The 17,693-nt window shown below is 44.8% G+C and overlaps 1 protein-coding gene across 8 annotated transcripts in view; it reads left to right on the top strand.

Annotated features, from left to right (window-relative positions):
• Nucleotides 1-844: 844 nt before the first annotated feature.
• The window catches only part of MPP7 (MAGUK p55 scaffold protein 7), a 303,055-nt gene continuing 286,206 nt past the window's right edge, over nucleotides 845-17,693 (top strand). For 4 of the 8 annotated variants that reach the window (XM_075922582.2, XM_089776759.1, XM_075922580.2 and 1 more), the window contains exon 1: nucleotides 847-1,085. The gene's annotated coding sequence lies outside the window, so the exon portion shown is untranslated. Of the gene's footprint in view, nucleotides 1,086-17,693 lie in introns of all 8 variants that reach the window. The other 4 variants (XM_075922585.2, XM_075922584.2, XM_075922583.2 and 1 more) reach the window with 2 other exon arrangements.

Genomic DNA, 17,693 nt, shown 5'->3' with positions numbered 1-17,693 from the left:
GACTATTTTCTTCCACTATTTGATCTGAGGAAGTGGGTCTGGCCCATGAAAGCTCATCATCTAATAAACCATCTTGTTAGTCTTTAAAGTGCTACACAGTCCTGTATTTTGCTTCATAATAAAGTTGTTAGTCTTTAAGGAGCCACTGGACAGTGCAGCTGAGATGGAGGAAAAGTATCTAGGAATGTGCCAGCACAGCACCTTTATGTGTATATTGGAAAATGATCAGCTGAACTAGAAGCTGTTGCAAGAAACTATTGCACAAAGCACCCTCCTCCCCTCCAGCTTCTGCACTGAAGTCTAAAAGTGCTGGTTAAATGGGAAATATGGGTTGGCAAAGAGCTTCTTAGACTGGCAATGCAGCTATAAGGGGTGAGCCGTAGGAAGAAACAAATTCGAAATTCCTACTATCCAGTTGCTGCACAGCACAAAATCTGGCAGCCTCGGTACAAGAAACACAGACAACCCAATCTCGTGAGGGATAGCAGCGGTAAATCTCCGCAGGAGGCTGAGAGCTGGAAGACTGGGAAATAACGAGCAACGCTCGTGTCTCTCTGCGCGCTCCCAGGCACAACGAGCAGCAGGACCCGCCAGTACAGACACTGGAGTTCCCCCGTGCAAGGGTAGAAGCGAAACCTGCTCCCAGGGCGGGGCAAACCGCCCACCTCAGCTCTTCCCTCCCCGCCGCCGGCCACAGATCCCACCCTCTGAGCCGCTGCTTTCCACCTGGCGTCCCGTGGCGGCAGGTGGGCGGGACAGAGTGAGTGCAGGTAGCCAATCGGAGCACCGCGTCGGCTTACCTTCCCAAGCCAATGGAGTGGCTGGCTTCGGTAGGAGGAGCAGGAGCCAGCTAGCGCCATTTCTCGGCCAATCAGGAAGCCGCTCTCCGCGGCGGCAGCGGGGTTGGGCGCTGTTCCCCCGCGCCAGTTCCCCGCCCCTGAGAGGCGGAGGCTCTGTCCGGCTCAGCCCCCAGCCAGTCGAGGCAGGGGCGATGGCAGTTGGCCGGGGTGGGATCCTCAGCTAGAAGCAGCGGGAGGCGCGTCTGTCGCGGGCGCAGTGCGGAGGCCTCGCTGTGCTCAGGGCAGGTGAGAGCCGGAGCCGCGCCGGCCGTTGGGCGGGACGGTGTTGCCCGGGTTACTGGGCTGGGGGAGCGACGGCGGGAGGGGCTGCGGACGAGACCCTGACAAAGGGGCGCGAGGGATGCCACGCGAGCTCCCTGCGCGCGCGCCTCGCACATCAGGGTCGGGGAAGCGTCTTCAGAGGTGGGGGCAGGTGCGTGACTGGGGACGGGGCTGCTCCTGGGGATCGGGGCTGCCCGGCGGGGGCCGGATGTCCCGCGGAGAAGAGCGGTGTCCAGGGGCCGGGGATGCCCTGCCGTGGAGGGCTGTGTAGGGCTGGCGCGTCGGGGCGCTTTCATAACGACTTCGGGCTGGCTCAAGCTTGTTAGACGTTGGGTTCAGTGTTTTTGCCTTGATACGCACAGCTGTGTGAGCGGGGATCCCTGGGTAGGGCGAGGTAAGGCTGTCACCTGGCTCAGGAGTTCGGGTGTGAAGAGGAGACTGCCCCTGCCAAAGCTCAGCATAAGTGACAACCAGCGCAGTGATGCTTTTATGGGAAGAGACAGCGACTGGTGTAAGGGAGGAAATCTGTCGCCAAACCTGGCTTGCATTTTTCCTTGTGGAGGACTGGGAGGTGTGATTTGTTTCAGTATGGGCTGGTGGGAGGAGACAGGAGGAACCAGCAACAGGCCCACTTGTCAGGCTGCTTGCAGTTCAGGGCCAGGAAGCATGTTTTGATTTCTGATTTAGCTGCCCATTAAACAAGCATTTCCAAACAGGTACTTTAAAGCTTTGTTTCTCGGGGAGCAGATTACAAGATGTCACTAGTAAATCAACATCAGTTGGTTGACACTAGAAGGCAGCTGTTACAGGAAATGCTCCTATTATCCCTTCAGCAGATTGTTTTGTTAGCATAAAGATTAAATGCTGTTTTACACTACAGAGTCAGTTTTATTTTATACAGTCTTACTTTTTTTATCAATAATTTTATCTTTTATTTCAAATGATGATTTATATTTTAAAGTACTGTAATGGGGCAGGCAGTTGTAATTTGAATATTGCACAAATCTTTGTGCATAATGTAATCATACCTACCTCTTATCTCTCAGATTTTAGATCAAGACTTCAACAGGGTTCAAAAAAGAACTAGATGAATTAATGGAGGTTAGGTCCCTCAATAGCTATTAGCCAGGGTGTGCAAGAATGGTACAGAAGAGGGATTACTTAATGATTCCTTCTTCTGTTCACTCCCTCTGGGGCATCTGTGGTATTGACCACTGTTGGCAGACAGGATAATGGGCTAGACAGACCTTTGCTCTGACCCAATATGGCTGTTCTTAAATTCGTCCATAGATCTCAAAGTGCCTTAACACAGGAGATCAGTGTAATTTGCCCTGTTATACAGATGGGCTAAGTCTACACAGCTTCCCTCTTCCACAAAAGACTATGCAAATGAAGTGTGGATTTGCATTTGCATAATTAATTAGGAGCCATTTTTGCACAAGAGCCATTCTTCCTGAAAAAATTAGGAAGAACGGCTCTTGCACAAGAGGGGGTTTTTGCACAAAAAGGCAGTGTGTAGATGGTGCCTTTTTGCGCAAAAGCCTCTTGTGCAAAAATGGCTCCTAATTAATTATGCAAATGAAGTGTGGCAATATGCTAATCCACACTTCATTTGCATAGGCTTTTGTGGAAGAGGGAAGCTGTTTAGATGTAGCCATGGAGAAAATTAAGTTTTTAGGAGGTGAAGTGAGTTGCACAGGCTCACCGAGAAGGTCAGTGGTAGAGTCAGCCAGGTCTCCTGACTTCCAGTACAATGCTCTCTTCACTAGCTTACCTTGCCACTCCATGTTGTATAAATGATAAATTTAACTTGTGGGGTCAAAATGTTAAGGGAGAAGTTCCTTTAATTATGAATAGTGCTGCAGCCACTTCTTGCTTTAAAATGTAAGGCACCATTGGGAATAGTTAAGGAGAATTACATTATAAGTAGTAATGGATATGAATAAATCATTGACTACATAGCTACACCCAGGAGACCTGTTAACTTTAATTTATAGGTCATTGGTACCATGAGGTATTTTTATGAATTGCTTAAAAATAACTTAATTCACTTCTGTGGAACAGATTTGTTACAGAAAAAAAATGCGGATATTAATAAAATAGTAGTTAAGTCTTGAGAGAGTTTATAAATAGGATTATTCACTTGCCCAATTGTGTGAAAAGAACACAAATTATGTTTACTGTTAGAGCTGGAAAGGGTGGTAGACATGACTTTAATTTTCTATATTCTCTTTCCTGAAAATATAATTCTACCTTTGTTATTACTACAAACTAACATAAAGCCCCTCTCTTTACATTTCCATGCATCTCTTAGAATAAGTTACTGACTTTTTAAATGGTTAATTTTCCCCACTATTTATTTTAAAATGTTTTGGGAAACTTGAATGACAGTAAGTATTTTCTGTCTAGAAAACTTACCATCCTGGACACATCTGTTGATTTCACCCCATATTCTCATAATGAAGAAAGCTAGATATTTTACGAGCTCATTTAAAAACAAGTCCTTAGTAAGTAGATTTTTTTCCAGGTTCGCTAAATGTATGTTGATCACTTGCAGGCCCTCTTAAATTTACATTTCTGAATCCAAGTTTGCTCTTAAATATTTTAAAGTTAGTCAAGATTTAATGGAACACTTCATGAAACTCTTAATTATGTGGTTCATTTTGTAATAATTAACACGTAGACCAGCAATTCTTGGAAAGCTCAACTGCTCAAAGTTTTAAATGTCATTGAGTGATATTGGGTTGGAGGATGAAACCACTAGTTATCTTGGTAAATGAAGAATCTTATATCAGAAGGATTTATATACTGATATAGCAGCAGGTTGAACATACATTTACTAATTTTAGAAATTGTCTCTTTTAAACTAAGTACAGTAGTTAGAATTTTTGGGTTACATGCAATGTAAAGGCATTTACAGTGTTGCTTTGTGTGCACTGACTTTTTATGTGTTTGGGTTGTATTTGTAGAAGTATTTAGTCATAAATTAAAACTCCTCTAATAAAATATTTGTTTTTGTTGACTCAAATCGTCATAGAGAACAGTCTCCCAATTTTACTGTACTTGGGAATTAATTTTAACATCAGGCTAAATCAGGAGTGGGCAATAATTTTTGACCAGGAGCCACTTCAGAAATGTTTGAAGTGTCCCGCTTCCCCGGCTACCCTGGAAGGGGCAGGGCCTCAGGTAGAAGGGGTGGGGCCAGGACGCTTAGGTGCTTCCCAAATGGACCCTGATTAGTTTGGGGGTGGAGGAGCATGTGAAGTCTTTGCCCCCATTGCCTTCCCCTCAGAGAGAACTACCAGTTGTTCTGAACATCTGGTGGTTCCCTCTAAGTGCCCATGTCCCTGACAGTGGGAAGAGACTTGGCACATTACCCTCTGCCCCCGGCCAATCAGGGCTTGGGAGAAGAAGGGAGCATGCAAAGTCTCCTCCTGCCCTGCCCATCCTGCAAAGAACATGTGGTACTTAGAAGACTTCAAGCTCTCTCCCACCCCCAGGCCAATCAGAGCCTGGGGGTGGTGGAAGTGTGTGAAGTCTCCTGCCCTACCCCCTTTCTGCAGGATGGGAGCAGGGTGGAAAGAGACATCTTGTGCTCCTCTCCGCCCCCAAGCCCTGATTGGCCTGCGGGTGGGGGGAGTGTGAAGTCTCTTTCTTCCTGCCCTCCGGCACGCAGGGTTTAGAGTCAACTGCCAGGGTTGACTCTAAGCGCTTCACACTCCCTGGTCTCTAGGCCTTGATTGGCCTGGGGTGGGGGAGTGGTAGGACCTCTGCATGCCGGATCAACCCGCTTGGCAGGCCAGATCTGGCCCACAGAGGCCCTTTTGCCCACCCTGGGCTAAATGATCATAGGAGGATTGTGCAAAGCTTCCCTTCATTCAGAATGGTTAGCTATATCATATTTGTAGTCTCCAGAAATTGTCCTAAAGCAACACTTGGTTTAAGGACCTTGACTTTAAACTTTATTAAAGGAGTTGTTTTTTGCTGTCTACATTTCAGTTAAAAATGTTACTCTAACAGTTCCTGCTGTGTCCCTAAAACAAACATTGTAGCGCCAGTATGGAATTGAAAGAGAAATTGACTAATCAATGTACAATGTGTCCAAACTGCTTAGAATGAAAATATGTAAGCTGCCAATATAGAGGAAAGTAAACTAGATTTATTTCAGCTTTGAGTCCCAGGTGAACATGAATGTTCCTTTTCAAAATGAAAGATGGCTTCATATATACAGGTATAGATTGGGAAAAATAAAGCACTCTGAGGACATAATGCTAATTTCTGGAAACTATTTTTCATATTATTCAAGTGTCAAACTTAAGTAATTGGTATTTCAGAAAGGCACAATGTAGAAATCAATATTTTGGATTATGAAAACAAGGATGATAAAGTACATACATTTTAAAACATTTTTTGCATTTTTGGCAGGTCTTAAAAATTTACAGAACCCTGATACTGGAGACTATGTCTAGTATAGTGACACTGCTATTTAATTATTAATCAAAGTTGTTATCCAGTCAGATGAAGGGATGTGAAGGACTGGTTGACTAATCGTTTCCTCCCTCCCTCCCACCCCCGCATCAGAAAGAGGCAACAAGAGGCGTTGGTGGGGGGGCGGGCGGAAGGAGGTGGTATTTCAAAGTGGCAGCACCACTTGGAGCCTGGGGCCAGATCCCAGGCACCACACAGTGCTGCCACTTTGAAATGCAACGTGCAGCCTGGGGCCAGCTGGGGTGTCCCCAGGCTGCACACAGCATTTCAAAGTGGCAGCACCACACAGAGCCCAGGATGTGTGGGAGTCCCAGCTGACCCCGGGCTCCACATGGTGCTTTTGCCTTTGAAGTGTAGTAACAGCCCTAGGGAGGCACAAATTTTTCCTAGTGGAGGAAGGCTTTCATGTGAGAATTAAGATCCAGATTTATATCACGTTATATGTGATGGTATGAAAAGCAAACATAAGAAATCTTGTGAATGTTTTGACTATATGCCTGTCTTGAGCAATTTTACTGAGAAGCAGTTGGACCTCAATTCAACATTCAATTAGTGGATGTGTAGTTGTGGATTTAACCAGAGTAATGACATTGACAGTCTTATGGGACAAAATTGGTCTTGGGTGGTTTTAGATACACTTAAAATTTAGGCAATTTAAGCAATTTCCCCAGCAAACAAGAGTTTCTGAGTATTTGTACTTTGAAAAGGGGAAATCATTTTTTTCAGGTGCTTAAAAACATGATTTAAATAACATGAAGAGGCCTGCCTTCAAGCCAGCAGTAAGTATTCTGGTGGCATTGCAGCATAAGGTCCAGGTTTCTGGTCATGTTCAGTCAACATCTGCTCCTTATCACTCTGTGTGATTTGGAGAAGACTGATATTTTGTATGGCAACCTGGATGAGGCAGGGAAAGCTATTAGCTGATGACTCTGCAGTAAACCTTTGTTTTCTCATCCCCAATGAAGCGTGGTTTGACCCCCTGCCCTGCTGCCATCCCTGGAACCCCTGCCTTCCCACCTGAATGCTCTTGTGGGAAGGGAAAGTTGCACTATTCTGGCAAATGGGGATGGGGTGTGCACCAAACACGTGGATGCCGTATGATCCCTTGCTCTGCCATGTTTGAACCTTCTCACTCTTCCGCTGCCCCCCCCTTCCTCTGCAGGCTTGAGTCTTGGCCTGTTCCTTACCTAGTCCAGCTACTCCCCTAAGAATTCTGATGTACCTGCTGCAAAGTGGCTGCTTAAAAACATAACTTTAGTCTTGTATATAACACACCCTTACTAGACAGACCTTCTTTTTATGCTATCAGATTAGGTTTTACGCTCAACAATGTATCTTCTGTAAAGTATGCTCTTAACTTTTTTTAACAGCAGCAAGCGTGCTGCACACTACTTGGGCTCCACCAGCTGTCCCGCTAGCACAAATCTGCAGGTAAAAACAGAGTAAGGATAACATGTTCAAGGAGCAAATGCAGTCTGTCCACTTGGACAGGGAGCACTTAATTGAGTGGAGGAATATGTTGCTGCTGGAGATGGAAGTGGGACATGAGGACAGGTGGGCATGCAGAGAACTGGAAGTGAAGAACCAGGAGAAAGTCTTGACAACATTGGAGGATGTGATGAATTGCATGGTGGTCTTCCAGGACAGCTGCATACACAGCCATCCCCTCCAGCCACATTCCCTCCTCATTACTTCCATAGCCTCCTCTCTCAGGCACCCTAGTGTTCAGAGCGCGGGGTGGGGGGGAAGGAAGTCAAGGGCAGCCTCACATTTAATCCCCAGAGATGTGTCCTGAAGCAAAAGGCTGTCCTTCCATACCTGTGATCATCCTCCCAGCTGAAGCTCCCACCCTGAACTCCTTTTCTCATCTTGCTGTGTTCTTTAAGTAAAAATGCATGATTTCTGAACAACAGTCTCTTTACTGTATGTATTTAAAGCAGTGGGGGAGAGGGGATTACTAACAAGCACAGTGAATGCATGGGCACCTTGTTAAGAGGTGGCCAGTGCCTCTTGATCTACTTTCCTTATTGCTCCAGAGTCTGAATACTTATAATTACCGGCTAGGCGCTGTGCCTTCCCCTACCCCTCCGTCCCAGCCATATAATTTGCCCCTTACTCTCATAAATATTATGGAGTACATAGCAGGCTGTCACAACAATGGCAGTGTTGCTTTCACTGAGGTCTAACATAGTCAGTAGACTGGAACCTTCTTTTTAAATGCCCAAAAGAACATCCAACCACCATTTTGCATTTGCTTAGCCTGTAGCTGAACTGCTTCTTACTGCTGTCCAGGCTGCCTGTGTACGGCTTCATGAGCCGTGGGAGCAAGGGACAGATGGGTTCTCCAAGGATCACTTCTGACATTTCATTGCCTCTGATGGTAACTTTTCAGTCTGGGCAAAAAGTTCCAGCTTGTAGCTTTCTGAAGGGTCAGGAGTTCCTAAAGATCCACACATCATGCACTTTTCCCACCCATCCTACATTGATGTCAGTGCAATGGCCTTTGCAAAGCACCACTGTCTATGGCACAATCAAGAAGTATTTCTTGCAGTTTATGTACTCTTTGGCAAGGTATTATACCTGTAGGAACAAGGAATTAATTCCCTACCTATTCAATGAGGGACCGATTCCTGGAAAGCAGTGACTCTGAAAAGGTGTGGGGTCATAGGTTATATTTAAAGCTGCAGCTGATAGTGAGTCTCTTAACCTGACTTGAGCTAGCACACTGAAAATAGCAATATGTATGTTCTATCTCACGCTCTCAAGCCTAGAGGATTGGGTGGGGCAGAGAACTTGAGCCAGAAGGTTCAGTTACTTTCAGTGGGCCTCCAGCTTAGTCAATGAACCAATAATTAACATCCCTACATAGAACAGAGCCTTCAGCAGACTCTTTTATATGACAGTATATAGTCTTTTATAATATAAGCCTTGTATGATAATATACAGTTTCTTACTTGGTTATCTGGGACCCAACTCTGCTTTGGTTGTTCATTCATATTTTTGTTGTAAAACTATTAAATATTTTTATATTTATAACATACAATTTCTGGTAAACTCAAGTCATGTTTCTTGTTCATAATTTGTCTACAATTAAACAAGGATCCTTTCTGTATTTGTCTACAATTAAACATGGATTCTTTCTGTCCATATAATTTGTGCAGTCATGATGGATTTCCAACAAACGGGTTGACTAGTGGTTACTTTTAATGACTCTTTATGTGCATGTTATGTTTATGAAAAAAGATACAAAATCCCCCCCCTCAAATCTTAACAACCTAGATTTTGGGGATAAAACTCCACTGCCACCACCCAAGTAATGATAAGAAAATCAGGGGAGCAATCACTTGGAAATCTCACCCCTAAAGTACAAACCAGGACACACAAATTAACCAATATCAGGTTAAGAAAAGAGAAAGAACTTTTATTACCACAATATTCCTGTTGCAAGCATAATGACTAGATGGAAAAGTAACAAATATACCCATGTAATATACTCATGGAGGGGAAATCCACCATGGGCCAGGAGCTTAGTTACAAAAGAGAGCAAAAAGCATTTTTAAATGCACAGACATCAGATCCCATTTCCCAAACCATAAAACAATAAAACCTAACAGATTTATCTAAACTTTAGCCTACTTACAGAAGAGTGAAGAGTCTGTTCTTGGAGGGAGACATTCTGTCTGTCCCCCTCAGTAGATGGAGAGAAACTGCCCAGGACAAAGGAGGGAGAAACCAAAACATTCTTTTGTCCTAGTTTGAAATTCCTACCTACATTCCTTTTGGCTGAATCTACCTGACTTAGGTAAGGTTAACCCCTTAGTTCCCAGGATGCTGGCTAACCCTCATGATCATGACAGGAAGACTGTAGTGGCAGCTGTAGCTCGAGGAATGTGCCTGTGGTGGTGGTTATAAGGGCCTGTTAGCCAGAGAATGTCATCTGAGTATGCACGTCAATATCCACTTCGAGATTCGCTGAGATGAAAATATATGAGCCCATCTATCGCTTGGCAATGGAAATAAAAAGTCTCTGAGATTTACAAAAGGGCCTGGTTCTACCTAAAAAGAAAGCCAATGTCCATTGGTAAAGCTTGTGAATTTGGAAAGAAAGTAGATAAAGATGTGTTCATTGACATGGAATGCTGTACATACTTTCAGGAGGAATTCTGGATGAGGCCTCAGTGTAACCCTGTCTTTTGCAAAAAATAGCGTGGAGGGCTCCGCCATAAGGGCCCCAAGCTTTCCAACCCTCCTCACTGAGGTAATGATCAATAGAAAGCAGACCTTCGTGTATAGAAAAGGAAGCATAACTGTTGCCAATGACTTGAATGGAGGTCTAGTCAAATGGTCCAAAACAAGATTCAGGTCCCGTGATGGGGGTGGAGACCCTTAAGGAACCTTTTTGTGAGTGGTTGAGCAAAAATGGAGAGACCGTCCACCGGGGTGTGGAAAGCTGCTATAGCTGAAAGATGGACACTTAGGGAAGAAAGTGAAAGTCCAGATGTCTTAAATTCTATTATGCAGTTGAGGATGATGTTCACTGTGGATGTACGAGGGTCCATCATTGCTCTCTGACACTAGTGAGAGAAACAAGTCAATTTTTGAAGGTAAGTTTTTTCAAGTGGAAGGTCTTCTACTTTAGAGGAGAACATACTTCACCTGTTGAGAACATCGGGCCTTTAGTTCCCCAAACCAGATAGGAGCCACACTTGGAGAAGAAGGGTTAATGGCTGAAGATGCAGCATTGTGCCACGATTCTGGGAGAGGTGGTTGTGTCAACGTGGTAATGAGTCTGGAGGTCAACAATCTGTGCAGGAATGAAAACCATGTTTGGCATGACCCTCTATCAGAATGACACGAGCCCCTTCTGAGTGGATCTTGTGGAGTACTCAGGAAATGAGTGGTGTTGGGGGGAAGGCATAGTGTAGAGAAGCCCTCCATTGGATCAGGAATGCAACCCTGAGTGAGCCCTTGCCGAGTCCCGCTCTTGGGCAGAATTGGGGGCATTTGGTGGTGTGGGGAGAGGCAAAAAGGTCTATTGTTGGCCAACCCCATTCAGAGAAGACCAAGTTAGTGACCTCAGGGGTACAGCTCCCATTCGTGGTCCACAGAAAAGTTGCAGCTCAGAGAGTCCGCAGTGATGTCGGTGACCCCAGGTAGATATGATGATGTGAGTGTAATCTGGTTGAAAATGCACCAGTTCCATAAGCGGATGGCCTCTGCTCACAGGGAACAAGAGGGGGCACTGCTTCGTCTGTTTATGTAAAATATTGTGGAGATATTGTCTATGAGGACTTGAACTGTATAATTGGCAATTTGGGACAAGAAGTGCACACAGGCATGTCTCACTGCCCTGAGTTCTAACAGACTGATGTGCAGGGATGTTTCATATGGAGATCTCTGGCCCAGGACTACCTAGTCTTAAAGTTGGGCTCCCCAACCCAGCAGGGATCCATCCATTGTAATTTGCGCTGTGGGCTGGGGTTGGTGGAAGGGGACCTCTGCCAGCATATTGCCTCCTAACATCCACCAGAATAGGGATGTGAGGATGTCTGTGGGCACAATAACCCTCTTGTGCAAAGAGTGGAGTGACGGAGGGTAGACAGATGCTAGCCATAGTTGAAAACATCCGAAATGCAAGTGTGTGTAATGGATGGAGTATGTAGTTGCAGCCACGTGTTCCATCAACTGAAGGCAGTTAAGTATTATGGTGGAAGGGCTAATGAATAGGACCGTGATGCCATCTTGGATGGCTGTGATTTATTGTTGGGGCTGAAGTTGAGTCGTGCACCGATGAACTCTCTGTCTTGGGTTGGCTGTACCTTCGACTTTTGTGAGTTTATTAGAAGACCAGGACAAGCGAGGACGGTTTTCGTCTTGTTAACCATGGAGGTGATCTTGTCTCTTGACCTCCCTTTTATCAAACAGTCATCTAGATATAAAGAGATGACTAAGTGTAGTGTAGCTGTCATAGGTATACAGTGGCTATGATTAGGACCTTTGAAAACACTTGGGGAGCTGAGGAGAGGCCGAAAGACAGAACATTGTATTGGTAGTGGTCCGCTCCTAGGCTGTGTCTACATTGGTGAGATCTTGCGCAAAAGCAAGCGCTTTTGCGCAAAAACTTGCTGCCTGTCTACACTGGCCGCGAGTTCTTGCACAAGAACTCTGATATATGTTCTAATATATGAAATCCGTGCTTCTTGCGCAAGAACTCTGATGCTCCCATTCAGGAATAAGCCCTCTTGCGCAACTCTTCTTGCACAAGAGGCCAGTGTAGACAGGGAACATGAATTTCTTGCGCAAGAAAGCCCTATCATTAAAATGGCCATCAGAGCTTTCTTGCACAAGAGAGCGTCTACACTGGCATGGATGCTCTTGCGCAAAAGCACATCTCTTGTGCAAACACACATGCCAGTGTAGACTGACTCTTCTGGAAGAGTTTTTACACAAGAACTCTTCCGCAAAAGAGTTCTTGTGCAAGATCATGCCACTGTAGACGTAGCCCCATAGTGTGAAACAAAGGTAATGGCAATGGGCTAGATGAATGGTAATATGAAAATGTGCATCTTGTTGGTAGAGGGCTGCGAACCAGTCCCCCTGATTCAATACCGGAATAGTTGTGGTTAGCATGACCATCTTGAAGCACTGCTTCCTCAGAAATTTGTTCAGTTTGCGGAGATCAAGGATAGGTCTCCAATCCCCTGTTCTTTTATCTATCAGGAAATACTTGGAGTAGAACCCTGTTCCATGGAATTCATTGGGTACCCACTCTATAGTTCTGAGCAGCAGGAGATGATTGACCTCCTGTCTTAGCAGGCTCTCATGAGAGGGCTCCCTGAAGAGGGATGAGGTAAGGTAGGGGGGTAGAAGTAAAGGGGATAGTTTATCCTGTATGGATTATCTCCAGCACCCAGCGGTCCAATGTGTGGGACTCGCAGCATGGTAGGAAAAGGTCCAAACGGTGGGTAAAAAGATGGCACCGCTGTGTTGGCATTGGATTATGTGGGAGGTTGGGCAGACCCTTGACCACACCCTCAAACTTGCTGTTTTGAGGCCTGAAGTGGTAGCAGGGCGATGCTGGTTGGAACACCTCTGTCGAGGACAAGCATCCTTGTAAGATTGTGAGGGTGTTTATTATATTGGCCATATCTGTTATGGTTATATGTAGTATAGTGCTTGCGTTGGTAAGGTGGAGTGTATGCGCCCAATGTGCAAAGCGTGGTTCTTGAGTCTTTGCTACTGTGAAGGCCCTTATCTGTCTTGGATGCAAATAACTTTGCTTGTCAAATGGGAGGTCCTTCACCTTAGACTGGAGCTCACGAGGAACCCCCCGAAGCTTGTAACCAGGATGCCCTTCTCATCATGACCACTGTGGCCATTGCCCTGGCAGCAGTATCGGCCATGTCTAGAGCTGTTTGTAAGGTGATACGCGCGATAGTGTATTCCTCATGGGCTATCACTTTCAAGATAGATCTCTTTGATTTGGGGAGGTGTTTCATGAGCTCTTAAAGTTTTGAGTAATTATCAAAATCATTATTTGCCAAGAGGGCTGTGTAATTTGCTATTCTAAGCTGCAGTGTGGAGGAAAAGTTGGCCTTGCTACCGAAAAGATCTAACTTCTTATGGTCCTTGTTTTGGTTAGCCATTTTATACTGGGGCAATTTAGATCTATGGTGAGCCAACCAGGAGTTCAGTTGATTTGACTTTTTTTTTTTTTTTTTTTTTTAAAGAGAAGCGGGGGAACTGAGAGGTACCCGGTGCACTGCACTTGAGCATCTAATGCCATGTTCAAATCCCCTGAGGGGAAGAAAAAACAATTTTGTTTTTGTTTTCTTGAGGTAAAAATGAAGGAGGGAAGCTATTTACATGAATTTCTAACACTAACTCTGTCAAAGGAACTGTCCAAACACTAAATAGCTGTCTGAGGTAAGGAGAGTGAGAGAGTGTGTTAAAGATCCATCCACAGCTGAGGGCAGTTGGAGAGGGGCTGGGTCACAAGTGTCAGGCACTCGGGAGGCAGTGATGTGAGATGCTGCCTGCATGGCCTGATGGGGGAAACTGCATTGCAAAGCTCTGATTTGCGGCTCTGGGTAACCTGTCACCAACAGTGGAGCACCCCCGGGGACATCACTAGTAAAAGAAGTCAAGACAAGGCCTGAGAGCTGACTTCAAGCCAGACCTTCCTGCAGCAAGCAGCTCTTCTCTAAGTGCTCTCTCTTGCTGACCGCTGCAGCATGGCTGTAGGGAGTTGTGCTGGCAGCAGGCTGACTGCTGTGTCTACCCATGGAGGAGGCACATGGCTGCTCTCTCTCTTTCCCCCCCCCCCCAGACTTATACTGGACTCCTTCCTGACTGGGGCCGGGCTGAGTGTGTCCCCTTCCATGAGGGGAAAGAGAAGTGAAGGGGGAGAATGGGTGCCCCACTCCTCCCCCACCTCAATCCCTCATCCCCAGCCCAACCTGACCTAGAGCTCTAAGCCCCTGCACCATAATCTCTGCCCTACCTTGTGTCCCTCCCACACCTCAAAACCCTTATTCCTAGCTCTGAGCCCCTCACGCACCCCAAAACCCTCATCCCCACTCCATAGCCTGCACCTCTGCTCTCCAAGCCTCTGCCCCAGTCCTGAGGCCCTCCCACATCCCAGTCCCTCACCATTCCCTGACATATCCCAGAGCTCAATTCCTCACCCCCACAGGACAATGTTTAAATTAGTTTAAATGTGTGTGGAGAAATAACTTGAACCCCTTCAGGGCACCACTAATAATAATACAAGCCTGCCAGCTCTGTCTGCAAAGGCAACTTCCGGAGCCAGATCAGACCAACATATGGGGACCTCCTCTGGTTGCAGGAAGCTCTCTGTCTGCCCCACAACCTGGGTGGAAGGGTGTGGCACCAGCTGTTGGTCCCCTGCATGGAGAGGCTGCAGCCCCAACTGTTAGCCTCTGACCAGAGTGGGAAGCTGTTGGTGAAAACCCAGATGTATGGTAACCCACCCTCCATTCCCTGTGATCCTCATTTCCACATTGCTGCTGGTGGTGTTGCTGGCTTTAGAGCCTGATGCCTGGACTGCTCTCTGGCTGCTCATCTCTAAAGGCAGCGTGTCTACCAGCAGAAGTAAGGGTGAGAGTCCCATGACCCTCCTACAATAGTCTTGCAATCCCTTTCTCCACAGTGACCTCCCCAAGACCTTGTTTTGGATTGGGATCCCCCACAATTACAGCACAATGAAATTTCATCTGTAAACATCTGAAGGTACAAAATTGCCTATTTAAAAAATCCTATGACCATGAAATTGATTAAAATGTATTATGAATTTGGTAGGGCTCTAGGTATCATGTAAAAACTAGTGACATGCTGTTTGTGACTATTACTGCATGGTGGATGTATATATAGATACATGTATGTGTGCTTAAAATATATTTTGCAGGTAGTAGATAAACAAGTCTTCCCTAGACAATGTTTACCTGCCTCCCTGGCTTGTTTATAGGTGAAGAACAATAATAAACAAAATGAGCAAGCCAAATGAAAAAGCAAATTGGTAAGAGGAACCATGAAGTCTGCACACCAGTGGGGGCGAGGAGAAACTCGGTATGCATTTTGAAGGAATATATTTAAAAAGAAAGGAAGAAAATCTTTTAGTTACCCATCACTTAAGGAATAAAGGGAACAGCTTCTCTGATTCTATGAATGGTGAATCCTCCTGCTTGAGGGACTGGAGAAAATTATCACTTGGTGCAAGTGAAAAAGCATGTTTTTGTTTTGTTTGTAACTGTACCTGTCTCTTTACTCTCTTGCTTAGTATCATTTACATCTATGTTCTTTATTAATAAACTTATGCTTATTTATACAATATACCATGTCAGTGCTGTTAAACTAATTTAAATGTGCATTCTCACTTGTCCTAGCAGGCTTATACATTTTCTCTTTGGAAACAATGGGTTTGGTTAATTTCTGTAAGAGGACAATGAGAGGGAGTGGCGTATGCCTTTGGGGAACTTGGAAACTGTGGTTCACTGAATACTACCTACAAGGCAACATTGAGACTTGCAGAGTCTCTGGTTAGGAGGACTGACTGGTCTGGTTGGGAGCTGATGTACAATTTTAAGCTCGAGCAAAGCTTTCTCTTTGAGATAGTGGCTTATGGTTCTGGGCTCTCTGACGGAAGATTGTGAAAGGAAAATGAGAGAAAACTAAGTGGAAGAAATTAATTTTGCAATTTAGTTCTAAGCAGTGTCCAAAACTGCTCTTGTGCCGAAGCAAAATTCATAGTTTTAAGTCCAGCTGTTATGAAAATTCTGCTTCTTGAGTCTCTCTGTTGGTCAACTGTGCCAGTGTTTTTCTGGGGTATTTATCATGGAACATGGATACAGGAAGAAAGATTCTTTTGGATAACTACGTCCAAGGGATTGGCTGTAACTTCACATATCAGAGACTGAGAGCTTGAAATGGATTTTCTATTCAGTAGAGAGCCTCTGAGAACAGAATACCAGGACGTGTTTGCAGTGACATGTGGTGTTAAACAGATACAGTACTATCTGCCAAAAACCTTTCAGTGTGTCTGGTTTCAATCCTAGATATAAGTTGCAATAATAGAGCCTGGCAATGACATATGTAGATCATTGTAACCAGATCTCTCTCATAAGATAGGATGCAGTCTCCTGACTAGGTAGGTGTGTGTGTGTGATATATATATATATATGAAAGTGAGATTATTTTTTGCTTCTGTGGCTAATTCTGTGTTTCAGTACCATTAATAAACTCTGAGGGACTGTAAAGCAGCTGTTGACCATGTTTGTGTGATGCAAACCTGGCAGGGTGACTTACTATGGTTGTGAAAAGTAAAGAGCTTATGGACCAGCATGATCTGCCTTATTGGTACAGGAGTGGTTCTTAAACTGTGGGTTGGGACACCAAATGGGGTCATGACTCATGATCCCATTTTAATTAGGGATGTTAGGATATAGTAATTTAAATGATTAATTGAGAAGCCTTGCCTTATTGGTTAATCCAGACCACTACGTGCACCCCTCCCTCTTGCTGCTTATGTATCAGAGGCGGGGGGAGATGTGGGTGGTGCTGCGTGTAGGCAGTGGGCTCCCACGGAGCCACCTGTTCCCTTCCTCTTCCCGCTGCCTCCCACAGATGCAGCAGTGCAGGGGACAGGTGGGAGCAGGGCTGCCAAAGTTGGTACATTCGTACAAAATTGGTACTATTTACCTCCTGTTGTACGTTTGGTACAACGCCCAATATTTTTGGTACATTTTAAGAATTTTGTGTTAATATTATAAATTTTTGCTCAGAAGCCTCTAAGTTATAATTTTATGTTTCATTTTTAAAACGTTAACATTTCTTACATCTGATATATGTTCATTAATATCTTTTCAGTTTATTATGCAAATGAAGACTGGGGAGAGGAAACTGTGAATGTGTGTATTGTGTAATGTGATGCAATCATGTGATGTATTCCTCCACTTCATGTGGCCGCGTCACTGGCCCTGCCGCCAGTTTGAGTTGCAGTGATGCAGTTAGCGCTGTGTTCCGGTTACTCGGCATTGTTTGCTTACTTTTACAAGTCCTTTGTGAACATTTTGTGTTTTCACGTTGTTTTTTGTGAACCCATTATGAATGAAGAGAAAAATATGGATATTCGTTCAGATAGTGATGAAAATAAGGATAACACTCCTAAGAAAAAGAAACAAAAGTGTACAGCTTCTTATGAAAGAAAATTGCCGTCAAAATTGCTGACACATGAAAAATTTTCTGGCTGGCTAGTACAGCAGATAGTAAATACAACTCAGGTAAAGGTTTCTGCAAATTATGCAATTGTGAAATTGCTGGTAGTTTAAGTCAAATTGAAAGACATGAAAACACAGAAAAGCATCAAAAAAACCTAAGCTCTACAAAACAAACTTCAAAAGTAACTGACTTTATGAAATCTGGTCCATCCTCTATTCACTCAGCATAGATAGCAGCTGCTGAGCTTAAACTGTGTGGATTCATTGCAGAACACAATTTACCTATAGCCCTTTTGGATCATTTGCCTGGCCTTGTTGCAAACATTTGTCTAGATTCAAAAATAGCAAA

Source organism: Pelodiscus sinensis, chromosome 2, assembly GCF_052426305.1.
Source record: "Pelodiscus sinensis isolate ZL-2025 chromosome 2, ASM5242630v1, whole genome shotgun sequence".
Taxonomy (NCBI): domain Eukaryota; kingdom Metazoa; phylum Chordata; order Testudines; family Trionychidae; genus Pelodiscus; species Pelodiscus sinensis.
Note: the sequence above shows the minus strand (reverse complement) of the source record. Positions and strands in the feature narration are given on the sequence as shown.